Genomic DNA, 14119 nt, shown 5'->3' with positions numbered 1-14119 from the left:
ACAGCAATATTTAGACTTAGGGATGCCACCCGTTAGATAAAATACGGAACGGTTCTGTATTTCACTGAAAGAATAAACGTTTTGTTTTCGAAATGATAGTTTCCGGATTTGACCATATTAATGACCTAAGGCTCGTATTTCCGTGTGTTATTATATTATAATTAAGTCTATGATTTGATATTTGATAGAGCAGTCTGACTGAGTGCTGGTAGGCAGCAGCAGGCTCGTAAGCATTCATTCAAACAGCACTTTCCTGCATTTGCCAGCAGCTCTTCGCTGTGCTTCAAGCCTATCAACCCCCGAGATTAGGCTGGCAATACTATAGTGCCTATAAGAACATCCAATAGTCAAAGGTATATGAAATACAAATGGTATAGAGAGAAATAGTCCTATAATTCCTATAATAACTACAACCTAAAACTTCTTACCTGGGAATATTGAAGACTCATGTTAAAAGGAACCACCAGCTTTCATATGTTCTCATGTTCTGAGCAAGGAACATAAACGTTAGCTTTTTTACATGGCAAATATTGCATTTTTACTTTCTTCTCCAACACTTTGTTTTAGCATTATTTAAACCAAATTGAACATATTTCATTATTTATTTGAGACTAAATTGATTTTATTGATGTATTATATTAAGTTAAAATAAAAGTGTTCATTCAGTATTGTTGTAATTGTCATTATTACAAATATATATATAAAAATCGGCCGATTAATCGGTATCGGCATTTTTTGGTCCTCCAATAATCGGTATCCGTATCGGCGTTGAAAAACCATAATCAGTCGACCTCTGGTACACACTATATCAGTCACTCATTTAGAATTTGACAAGCACTTGATAATGCCTAGAATTTCACGGCAACATCCCATTTGTGTGGTTGTAATGCACCCTAAACAAATCCATGCCTTTTGCAGCCATTGGCCATTGTGCCCTTCTAGCCTGTGAGGAGTGCTGTGCGCTCCTCACAGGCTACAATTGAAGACAGACACATCAGGGACGCAACTGCACGAGTCCTTATCCAATTCCTAGGTGCATATTGAAGATATTAGATAGATAACTGTCCACATTTACTTTTCGTCAGCCAACCAGATGAGCAGGCCTAATGAACAGCAAAAGCACTAGCTATCTACTAGCAAAAGCACTAGCAATCTACTATCCCCCATAGTACAAAGGTCGACCTATTCTATTCTGTGTGAGAAATAAATATTCCACAGTTGTGGGATGCGATAGATCCCAAATTAACCACAAGCATTAAAAAAACTTTTTTACACAATGTGGTTTACGCAACAGATGAGAACGTTTAGCTTAAAATGTTGTTGAACTATTAGGCTAGTTCTTCACATTATAAGCATAGCAATGCACCCATGTTGGTCCCGTGTGGCTCAGTTGGTAGAGCATGGTGTTTGCAACGCCAGGGTTGTGGGTTCGATTCCCTACAGGGGACCAGTACGGGGGAAAAAAATAGAAACATCTATGAAATGTATGCATTCACTACTGTAAGTTGCTCTGGATAAGAGTGTCTGCTAAATGACTTAAATGTTAATAAGCTATAAGTGCGAATGTTCCATTAGTGGAAAACACCATTATTAAAAGTGACTGCAGTTATGCTTTTATTATAAAGGTGCATTTTTATGGTGAAAATTATCTTCCCTAAACTTGAAACTCACACGCTGCTTATGTATGCCAGTTAGGCTCTAAAGCAGATACATGTGGTTAATTTTAAGAAGTTATCTGGCCACTTTACTTGTGATACAAACCGTATTAGAACATATATAGGCCTATGGGCTAGGCTACATGAGGAGTGCGACTATGATTCAAAAAGTCGCAAAATAAAGGCGTTGTTTCTTATGCTGGGCATCATTCACAAGTGATAATATAGAATTCACATGTGATAGGCTGGTATTGTCACCCATCAGACTATTCTTGATTAATCTTGTCTTTATATATACTAAATAATATATGTGTGAAATTTGTTTTGATTTAGAATGGACCATTATCATGCACCTGTATCGATACAGGGGCAGCGGGAAAAATACATGTCATCTATGCACTTAAAAAAGCGAATGGAGGTCGCTTTTCCCCGTGGTTTATTTTCATGCCAGCCAGGTAGGCTATACTCCTGTTTTTAAATATAAGCAATGTGCTTAATATTAGGAAAGTTGAAAAATAAATATAGTAGGCCTAGCCTATAGAAGCTGATTCTCCTCTTTTTAATAGAGGCCATCACTCTGTTTTCTCTTGCAATTGCATAGCCTATTGAAATTTTGCACAGCATGAGCTCATGGGCTCTCATGAAGTGTTTGATTAGATTGATTAGCATTTATGTCAGAGTGATTAGAGGGACAACAGAGTGCTGAGTACCAGGCAGTTAGCAAGGTTGGTAGGCTACTAATGACCATCAGCAGCATCAGAGCTTGGAGAAGCTTAATAACAGTGACTGAAAGGTCACGTAGAATTTGACTGCTTTCATGACTGGTGGCAGCTGGTGTGGCAGTTTTACGGTCACCACAACAGCCCTAAGTGTGTCCCTTGAGAACCCATTTTAAAACCCCCCCTGTTTTGTTCTCATTTGTAAGTTCCCGATCTCTGTTTAGTGATAATATTTTTGGTTTCTTATTGGGAAATGTAACAAGTATACAGAGACCCGTGTGTTCACATAATACACATATTATGCTGAGTTATTCAGAATGAAGGGGGATCGGTAAGATTTCGGGGTTTGGATGATGGTATAAAAGACCCACTGACTTTTTCAGCTCTCTCATTGTGCTAATACCTAAGGCACTGGCTCTTTTCCCCAGAGGGATACACAGGTGTCACAGAAGGACACTGACTTGAACTTTACAGATAATGTGAGTATGCTTTGAGGCTTATTAACCAAAAGGGCAGAAAGACAGACCTTTCATTCCTCTGGGACAGCACCTTAAGGGAGGCCTGATGACTGTGACCAGGGGACAAGTATTCAACTGGAAGAATCACAGCACAAAATAAATTAGGCTATCTGGTTTATTGGGAGAAATGATGAACATACATGAAACAAGCAGCGAATACAATGTAGGCTATATTGTAAAGTACAGCATATTAATTTATAGTATCATTTTGAATATGCCCCATTACATTCCTTGGTGACTGCAGATGGAATTTAGCTAGATTTATAACTCAAAATACTATACAACACACAGGTTATGCAAATAAAACACAAATACATAACATACATGTATTAACAGACAATTTACAACAAGGGACAAAAAGGTATCGTGCATGCAATTTCTGGACCACACGTTTTGTATTGGTCCTCAAGTGCCCTATAACGTCAGCCCTTGAACTCCAGAGTTCCCACCCAGACCCTATACAAGCTGCCTGTGCAGATGTCCTGAATCATGACTACTAATTGATACTTAGAATTGGAGTGCCCTTCCTATGATGCTCTGAGAGGAAGGGTGGGAAAGGCTATGACTGAAAATGGAGAACACTGTTCTGCTGGATATTTTATATTCTGGATTTGGCAACAACAAGGAACATCGATGTGATCAGTCAAAGGGTTCCAGCATGTCAATATTAGCCTACTTCATGTCAATATTGTCAATATTCTCTTACACCTTTCAATATCACCTGTAAAGATTTACATATATTGAAACCAATTGTTGGCGCAAAATTGTTTTGTTACAGTCTAATGCTATTGTTGTTGCACAATGGTTTTATTACTGTCACTGGTCATTTTCCACAGTCACAGTTAATTTTCCCTTTGCTGTAGAGTAACCTCTTCATACACCCCACAAATGAGTGATTTGTTATTTATTGTTATCGCTGGGCACTACAAGCCAGCCAAGTTGAGTTGTTCTCCTGTCTGTTTAGGCTCTAAAGATCTTATCACACCCCTATCTTAGACACATAGGCTGTTAGAACTGGTTAGAACCTGCTTTTATTTGTTTTAATGCTGTAAGGGAGTAGAGCTAAATACCCCTTATCTCTCATGTAAGCTTGCCTCCCTCTTTGAGGGTTAAGCAGCTCTTTGTGTAGGTGGAGTATATGAAGAATGAGTGACTTGTAATTAATCGAGATCCTCTCCAGGTATATCCTGAGAATTCCTTTCCGGTGTGTCCTGGAGGTTACTCTCTGGGTTCACCCTGAAATAGTGATCTTCCTTGCAATTACTCGAATAAACATCTTATTGCTGACAAATTAGTTCTGTCTGATTCCTCTAATTAATTTTCCTCAACACAATAATAACCAATCAACCAACCAATCAATTATATCATCAAAGAAGATATAAATGTCCTGTATACATGCAACTTATTGAATTAATAAATTATTTGGATTTTGGAAACAATGCTGCATTCCCTCTTCTTTAATCTTCAAATGAAATTGTATTAGTCACATGCACCGAATACAACAGGTGTAGACCTTACAGTGAAATGCTTACTTATGAGCCCCCAACCAACAATGCGGTTTAAAAAAATATGTATAAGAATAAGAGATAAAAGTAACAAGTCATTAAAGAGCAACAGTAAAACAACAATAGCGAGACTATATACAGGGGGTGGGGTACCGGTACAGAGTCAATGTGCGGGGGCACCAGTTAGTTGAGGTTGTATGTACATGTAGGTAGAGTTATTGAAGTGACTATGCATAGATGACAACAACAGAGTAGCAGCGGTGTAAAGGGGAGGGGGGCAATGCAAATAGTCTGGGTTGCCATTTGATTAGATGTTCAGGAGTCTTATGGCTTGGGGGTAGAAGCTGTTTAGAAGCCTCTTGGACCTAGACTTGGCGCTCCAGTACCGCTTGCAGTGTGGTAGCAGAGAGAACAGTCTATGACTAGCGTGGCTGGAGTCTTTGACCATTTTTATCTTACCTCTAGTAAAGGGACATTTCCCCACAAAAAAAAACAAAAGAATGTCTGTGCATGGCCTATAATGAGCGTTGGATGAAGCCAAGCCAGATGGAGTCCATCTGTGCCCAGGCCTGCCTGCCTGCCGCCAGCCAGCCAGCCAGCCACCACAGGAGGTTTCAGGATCTGATATTGCCTGGAGAAGATTTTCTGTAGGTGAAATTAACCTGGCTCAGGTCTGCAGCTGGAAACCAAGAAAGGCCTTGCTGAATCACATGAGACTTATGTAAAGATGAAAGGGGCCATATGATCTGGGGTGGCAGGTAGCCTAGTGGTTAGAGTGTTGGGCCAGTAACTGAAAGGTTACTACATCAAATCCCTGAGCTGACCAGGTAAAAATCTGTTGTTCTGCCCCTGAACAAGGCAGTTAACTCACTGTTCCTAGGCCGTCATTGTAAATAAGAATTTGTTCATAACTGACTTGCCTAGTTAAATTAAACTTTTTTTTAAATCTGGCATTAACAAGAAAAAGATCATCTGAAGTACATTTAACTGTATGACAGTATTTGTGGGCCTACTGATCATTTAGGACTAATTTGAATCCTTCTTCACCCTTGTTTCCTGCTGTCGCTGCAGTCCATGTCAACAGAATGACATAGGGGAAACATCACCAGGCTGTGTTATCCTTACATAATCATAGTGGAAGAAGGCTGCTGGATAAGTGTAGTAAATGTAAACCTTCCCAGGTGAAGGTGTGGACTAACTCATATTCAATAGAATTTAAGTTAGTCCACACTTTCACTGGGGTAAGTTTACACTTTAATCTATACAAATACAAATAAGGCCTACCTCTGTCTCGAGTCATTCGACCGAACCCACAGTGTTGTGGATTGGCTGGTGTTTATGACTTCTTGCAAATGCTGGTGGAGGCATACGTTATCAGGTTTCCACTAGTTTCTGTATCCACAAAATCAGATTTCACAGCCACAATGTCAGATTCCTCAAACACAAAGTCAGATTCTACAGCCACAAAGTCAGATACTGTAGCCACAAAGTCAGATTTCACAGCCACAAAGTCAGATACCTTAGCCACAAAGTCAGATTCCACAGCCACAAAGTCAAAATTGCCCATACAGAGAAGTAATATATGGCAATACATGTATATTACGTATATGTATTATATGGACATATATGGTGGAAACATACATGTATCCACACATATAAGTACATATAGTGCCTTCAGAAAGTATTCATACTCCTTGACTTATTCCACATTTTGTTGTGTTACAGCCTGAATTCAAAATGGATTTTATAGATTTTTTTTCTCAGTCATCTACAAGCAATGCCCCATAATGACAAAGTAAAAACATGTTCTTTAGAATTTTTGGTAATATATTGAAAATTAAATACAGAAATATCTAATTTACGTAAGTATTCACACCCCTGAGTCAATACTTTATAGAAGCACCTTTTGGCAGCGTTTACAGCTATGGGTAAGTCTCTAAGATCTTTTCACACCAGGATTGTACAACATTTGCCCATTATTCTTTTCAAAATTCTTCAAACTCTGTAACATTAGTTATTGATCATTGCTAGACAACCATTTTCAGGTCCTTTTGCCATAGATTTGTTATGTAGATTTAGGTCAAACTGTAACTCAGCCACTCAGGAACATTCACTGTCTTCTTGGTAAGCAACTCCAATGTAGATTTGGCCTTATGTTTTAGGTTATTGCCCTGCTGAAAGGTGAGTTAATCTCCTAGTGTCTGGTTGAAAGCAGACTGAACCAGGTTTTCCTCTAGGATTTTGCCTTTTCTTAGCTCCATTCTGTTTCCTTTTTATCCTGAAAACTTCCCAGTTCTTAACAATTACAAGCATACCCGAAACATGATGCAGCCACCACTATGCTTGAAAATATGGAGAGTGCTACTCAGTAATGTGTTGTATTGGATATGCCCCAAACATAACCCTTTGTATTGTGGTGAATCTGTATCGACCGCGGGGGAGGAGTCGCTGTGAACTTCAGAGACAAAGGTGCCTGATGAATAGCTCCGGGGCCTGCCTGTCTGAATAATCTTACTCCCTAGCTGGCCAATCGACACCAGCTTGACTAAAGCTTCTCCTGTACATAACTGCATCATCGTCCAGCTGTGGAAGACCATCTCCCCTGTATTGCCAGCTCCCTGACATCTTTTTTTTTTTGTGTGTGACTGAGAATCTGTACGAAAAGTGCTATTATTATTATTAAGATCCTATTAAATTACTAGATAAGAGCGTCTGCTAAATTACTAAAATGTAAATGTAATGTAAATGTATTCAGGACAAAAAGGTAATTACTTTGCCATATTTTTTTGCAGTATTACTTTAGTGCCTTGTTGCAAACAGGATGCAAGATTTTTTATATTTTCATTCTATACAGGCTTCCATCTTTTCAATGAGGTTAGTATTGCGTATAACTACAATGTTGTAGATCCATACTCAGTTTTCTCCTATCACAGCCTGTGACTATTTTAAAGTCACCATTGGCCTCATGGTGAAATCCCTGAGTAGTTATCTTCCTCTCCAGCAACTGAGTAAGGAAGGAGTCGAACGACGCCTGAATCTTTGTAGTGACTGTGTCACGCCCTGATCTGTATCACCTGTCTTTGTGCTTGTCTCCACCCCCCTCCAGATGTTGCCCATCTTCCCCATTATCCCCTGTGTATTTATACCTGTGTTCTCCGTTTGTCTGTTGCCAGTTTGTTTTGTTCGTAGAACCTACCAGCGTTTTTCACCTTGCTCCTGTCTTGTCTAAGTTCCTGTTTTTCTAGTTTGACCCTTTTGCCTGTCCTGACCCTGTCCTGACCCTGAGTCCTGACCCTGAGCCTGCCTGCCATCCTGTACCTTTGCCCCACTACTCTGGATTACTGACCTCTGTCTGACCTGACCCTGAGCCTGCATGCAGTCCTGTACCTTTGCCCCTGTTGTTGTAATAAACATTGTTACTTCGACACAGTCTGCATCTGGGTCTTACCTTAAACGTGATAATACGAACTGGCCATGACTGAACCAGCAGACGTGGATCAGATCCCCAACGCCCTCGCCTCCCAAGAGGCCATCATTGGAAGGCACGAGGAGTTGCTTCGTGGTCTGATGGAAGGGTTCCAGGCCATGGCCGAACATCATGACCAAGCATTGGACACATTGCGGGAGCAATTCCGTGGGTTGTCTACTAGGCAGCCTACCCCGACGGTAGCCTCCCAGCCCCTCAGTAACCCGGCTGGTAGCAGCGCCGTCACCCCGGTTTCCTGGGAACAACGCTTACCTCCCCCGGAGTGCTTCGATTGAGAGTCGGGCACCTGTCGGGCATTTCTCACTCAGTGTTCCCTCGTCATGGAGCTGCAGCCTTCCTCCTTTCCCTCGGACCGCTCTAAGATAGCGTACCTCATCACCCTGATGTCCGTGAGGGCTACGGCCATTTGGGAACAACAGTTGGTCTGGAGGGATTTGTGGCGGAGGTGAAAAAGGTTTTGAGGCTCCGTTGGCCGGGAGAGAGGCTGCCCGGAAAATACTCCAGCTTCGGCAGGACTCCCTCAGTGTGGCAGACTATGCGGTGGATTTCCGCACGCTAGCAGCCGATAGTGCCTGGAACTCGACACGTTCCTGCACGGATTAACGGAGGAATTAAAGGACGAGCTTGTAGCCCGGGAACTACCGACGGATCTCGACTCACTCATCGCTTTAACCATCCGGATCGATGGTCGGCTACAGGAACGTAGGACGGAGAAGAGGTCTGACTGCGGTCCCAATCACTAACTCAAGGATCCCACCTTGCATCTGATGAACTCCGGAAGTCCCCGGCGTCTACGTCCCTGAGAGGATCCGAGCTCACTCAAGTTCCTCCAAGAGCCTCTGAAGACTGCCGATTAACCCCTTCCCGAGCCGATGCAGCTCGGCGGGGCTAAGCTGTCTCCAGCCGAATGCATACGCCGACTTGACACCCAGAGTTGTCTATATTGCGGTACTACCGGTCATTATGTGTCTACCTGTCCCTTCAAGAGACCAAGCTCATTCATTGGAGGGAGTACTCTGGTGGGTCTTAAAGATAATTTTTCTTCTCCCCTTACTCGCCCCCCTCTCCATGCCATCCTGCTGTGGGGCGACCAGTCCAAGTCTTTCCAGGTACTCATCGACTCAGGGGCTGATGTGAGTCTTATTGACGTTACCTTGGCGTCCGAGCTGGGCATCTCCACTCAACCCCTCTCCATTCCCATGGATATTAGAGCACTGTATGGGTGCTCTATAGGCCGGTTCACCAACCATACCACCCCCATCAACCTGCGAGTGTCAGGGAACCACAGCGAGATGAGACAATCCCTCTATTGACTGGGCTACAGGTGCCATCGTGGGCTGGAGCCTGTCCTGCCACACTCATTTCCTGAAGTCAGCTCTGCTTGCGCCGGGACATCTTCCTGGGGGCTTGGAAATTGCCCCGGACCTCCCCGCCAGCCCCGCGGAGTACCAGGACCTCCAGGAGGGGTTCAGTAAGGCCTGGGCCACTTTGCTTCTGCAGCACCGACCGGTATCCAAGAAGGTCAAGCCTGATGCGCTATTGCTCTGAGGCCACACCCCCGGAAGCCGAGACCTTTCTCCTCCGCTCCAAGATCATTAGCCCCTCTGCTGTTCGTCCTCCATATTCTTCCTACCTTTCTTGTGTCTAGAATTGAAACCATGTCTTACAGCCCTTTGTACTTGTTTCCCCATTATCGCCTGTGTATTTATACCTGTGTTCTTTGTTTGTCTGTTTGTCTAAGTTATTGTTTTCTAGTTTGACCCCGCCTGCCGTCCTGTACCATTGCCCCACTACTCTGGATTACCGACCTCTGCCTGACCTGACCCTGAGCCTGCCTGCCGTCCTGTACCTTTGCCCCTGTTGTTGTAATAACAATTGTTACTGAGTCTTACCTTAAACGTGATAGATTGGGTGTATTGATACACCATCCAAAGTGTAATTAATAACTTAATCATGCTCAAAGGGATATTCAATGTCTGCTTTTGAAAAAAATCTATCCACAAATATGTGCCCTTCTGTGTTAGGCATTGGAAAACCTCCTGGTCTTTGTGGTTGACTCTGTGTTTGAAATTCACCGCTCAACTGAGGGACCTTACAGATAATTGTATGTGTGGGGTACAGAAAAGGTTAGTCATTAAAAAATTATGTAAAACAGAGTGAGTCCATGCAACTTGCGACTTGTTAAGCACATTTTTTAATTATGAAATTATTTAGGTTTGCCATAACAAAAGGGTTGAATACTTATTGATTCAAGACAATTTAGCTTTTCATTTTTTATTAATTTGTACAAATGTTGAAAAACATAATTCCACTTTGACGTTATGGGGTATTGTGTGTAGGGCAGTGACCCAAAAAATCTACATTTAAGCCAGTTTAAAATTCAGGCAGCAGTCTTGAAAGAGTTCCCACATATGCTGAGCACTTGTTGGCTATTTTTTCTTCACTCTGCAGTCCAACTCATCCCAAACCATCTGAATTTGTATGAGGTCAGGTGATTGTGGAGGCCAGGTCATCTGATCCATCACACTCCTTTGTCAAATAGCCCTTACACAGCCTGGTGTTGGGTCATTATCCTGTTGAAAAACAAATGATTGTGCCACTAAGCGAAAACCAGATGGGATGGCGTATCGCTGCAGAATGCTGTGGTAGCCATGCTGGTTAAGTATGCCTTGAATTCTAAATAAATCACAGACAGTGTCACCAGCAAAGCACCCCCACACCATCACACCTCCTCCTCCATGCTTCACGGTGGGAACCACACATGCAGAGATCATACGTTCACCTACTCTGCGTCTCACAAAGACATGGTGGTTGGAACCAAAAATCTCACATTTGGACTCACCAGACCAAAGGACAGATTTCTACCTGTCTAATGTCCATTGATTGTGTTTATTGGCCCAAGCAGGTCTCTTCTTATTATTGGTGTCCTTTAGTAGTGTTTTTATTGTTTCAGCAATTCGACCATGGAGGCTTGATTCACGCATTTTCCTCTGAACAGTTGATGTTGAGATGTGTCTGTTACCATTTATTTGGGCTGCAATCTGAGGTGTAGAGGCAGATGGATGAACACTTCCTGCAGCGAGAAAGTCCTCAATGTACTCCTCCATAGCCTTGGTTTCCGGACCCGACGGGGAGTAAAGCTGCCCCTGAGGTGATGAAGTGCCCGGGAGAAGGTCAATGGTGCAGTCGTAGGGTCAATGCAGAGGGAGAGACATAGCGCGGGCCTTGTTGAAGACCTCTCGGAGGTCCAGGTACTCTGCGGGAATGGCGGAGAGATCCAAGGCTTCTCCCAAGCCTGCAAGAAGACGTCCCGAGGCAGGCTGTGCCGACTTAAGACACTGCGCATGGCACAGTCCAACCCACGATAGAACCAGTAGCCCAGTCGATCAGAGGATTGTGCTTCTGGCCATGAATACCCCAAAACCGGGGTGGTATGGAGAGGGGTACGAGTAATGGGAGATTGGAAAATCCCCGTAAGGCTCACCAGAGTACTTGTACCTACACGTGAGCCTGGTCTTTTTAATGGACAGATATATAATGTTGTGTAGTCCCACAATACAGACAGCTCCTGGTGCTCGACCTGTATAAACGTTAATCCGGAGACAATCTAGCCCTTCCCAGTAGCTTGGGTTCTGGAGGAGGCGAGTCGACCGCCCTCTGTGATTCCTGTGGGCACTCGGGTGACCTCGGATTCTCTCGGGAAGGTAGACATCAGGAACTTCCGGGATTCCTCGGAGGTGAGGTGGGTGCAGTGGACGAGCGAATGTGACCGGGAACAGACCTCCTCTCCCTCCTACGTTCCCGTAGCCGCCCATCGATCCATACGGTCAAGGCGATGAGGGAGTCGAGGTCCATGGGAAGCTCCCGGGCTGCGAGCTCATCTAATCTGTGAAGGAACGTGTTGAAAAGGGCTTCTGGGTGTCAGGCACTCTCAGCCGCCAACGTGCGAAAATCCACCTCATAGTCTGCCACACTACGGGAGTCTTGACGTAGTTGGAGCAGCTTACGAGCAGCCTCTCTCCCGGACAATGGAGAATTGAACACTTTTCGTACCTCTGCCACCAACTCCTCCAGACTGAGGCAAACGGTGGACTGTTGCTCCCACACCACCGTAGCCCAGGCATGTGCCCTCCCGGACATCAGCATTATGAGGTACGCTATCTTCGAGCGGTACGAGGGGAATGAAGAAGGCTGCAGCTCGAAGATGAGGGAGCACATGGAGAGAAAAGCCCGGCAGGTTCCAGAAACTCCAGCGTAGCTCTCCGGAGGAGGTAAGCGAGGTTCTTGGGACACCGGGGTAGGCTGGGAAGAAGCACCGCTTGTTTGGCGGGGTTGCTGAGAGTCTGGGGGATTACTGTTGTGGCTTGCTGCCTAGTAGGGAATCCACGTAATTGCTCAAGCAATGTATTGAATGCATGGTCATGGCGTTCTGCCAGGGTATGGAGTCCCTCCATAAGGCTTTGCAGTAACTCCTCGTCTTCCAATGATGGCTCCTTGGGAGGAGACAGCATTGTGGAGCTGGTCCAAGTCTGCTGGGCCAGTTCATACTATCAAGTCTCAGGCTAAGACCCAGATGCAGACACAGGAGGCAGAAAGTAGGAGTCTCAGAGTTTATTATAGTACAAGGGGCAGGCAAAAGGTAAGTCAAGCAAAGAGTCATCTTAAGAGTTTTTTCTTAAGTCCGCAATCTGGATCCCTGCACATTGAAGATCTTGATCACTTTTCTAGCCTCTTTGGACTTAAACCTAATTATGACATTTACATTTTACATTTAAGTCATTTAGCAGACGCTCTTATCCAGAGCGACTTACAAATTGGTGCATTCACCTTATGATATCCAGTGGAACAACCACTTTACAATAGTGCATCTAAATCTTTTAAGGGGGGGGGTTAGAAGGATTAATTTATCCTATCCTAGGTATTCCGTAAAGAGGTGGGGTTTCAGGTGTCTCCGGAAGGTGGTGATTGACTCCACTGTCCTGGCGTCGTGAGGGAGCTTGTTCCACCATAGGGGTGCCAGAGCAGCGAACAGTTTTGACTGGGCTGAGCGGGAACTGTGCTTCCTCAGAGGTAGGGAGGCGAGCAGGCCAGAGGTGGATGAACGCAGTGCCCTTGTTTGGGTGTAGGGCCTGATCAGATCCTGAAGGTACGGAGTATACCATATATGTATTGGATTGTTAAAAAACACAGTGTTTACACTACCTTGTAGTTTACCAATAAAATGGGCAGATGGTGAAGTAGACATACTTCCAAATCAAATCAGACTTTATTTGTCACATGCGCAGAATACAAGTCTTACCTTGAAATACTTACTTGCAAGCCCTTAACCAACAGTGTAGTTCAAGAAGAGTTAAGAAAATATTTACCAAATAAACTAAAGTATAAAATAAGAAGAAGTAACACAATAAAATAACAATAACAAGGCTATATACAGGGGGTACCGGTACCGAGTCAGTGTGCGAGGGTACAGGTTAGTTAAGGTAGTTTGTACATGTAGGTAGTGGTGAAGTGACTACGCATAGATAATAAACAGTGAGTAACAGCAGTGCACAAAGCAAATGGAGGGGGGTGTCAATGTAAATAGTCCGGTGCCATTTGATTAATTGTTCAGCAGTTTTATGGCTTGGGGGTAGAAGCTGTTAAGGAGCCTTTTGGTCCTAGACTTGACGCTCCGGTACCATTTGCCGTGCGGTAGCAGAGAAAACAGTCTATAACAATGGGTGACTGGAGACTCTGACAATTTTATGGGCTTTCCTCTGTCACCGCCTATTATATAGGTACTGGAATGCAGGAAACTTGGCCCCAGTGATGTACTGGGCTGTACGCACTACCCTCTGTAGCACCTTACGGTCAGATGCCGAGCAGTTGCCATACCAGGCGGTGATGCAACTGGTCAGGATGCTCTCGATGGTGCATCTGTATAACTTTTTGAGGATCTGGAGACCCATGCCAAATCTTTTCAGTCTCCAGAGGGGGAAAATGTTTTGTCGTGCTCTTTTTACGAATGTCTTGGTTGGTGTGTTTGGACCATGATTGTTCGTTGGTGATGTGGACACCAAGGAACTTAAAACTCTCGACCCGCTCCACTACAGCCCCGTCGATGTTAATGGGGGCTTGTTCGGCCCGCCGTTTCCTGTAGTCCACGGTCAGCTCCTTTGTCATGCTCACGTTGAGGGAGAGGGTATGGTCCTGGCACCACACTGCCAGTTCTCTGACCTCCTCCTTGTAGGCTGTC

This window comes from Salmo salar, chromosome ssa22, assembly GCF_905237065.1.
Source record: "Salmo salar chromosome ssa22, Ssal_v3.1, whole genome shotgun sequence".
Lineage (NCBI taxonomy): Eukaryota > Metazoa > Chordata > Actinopteri > Salmoniformes > Salmonidae > Salmo > Salmo salar.
The sequence above is the reverse complement of the archived record's forward strand: the minus strand, read 5'-3'. Positions refer to the sequence as shown.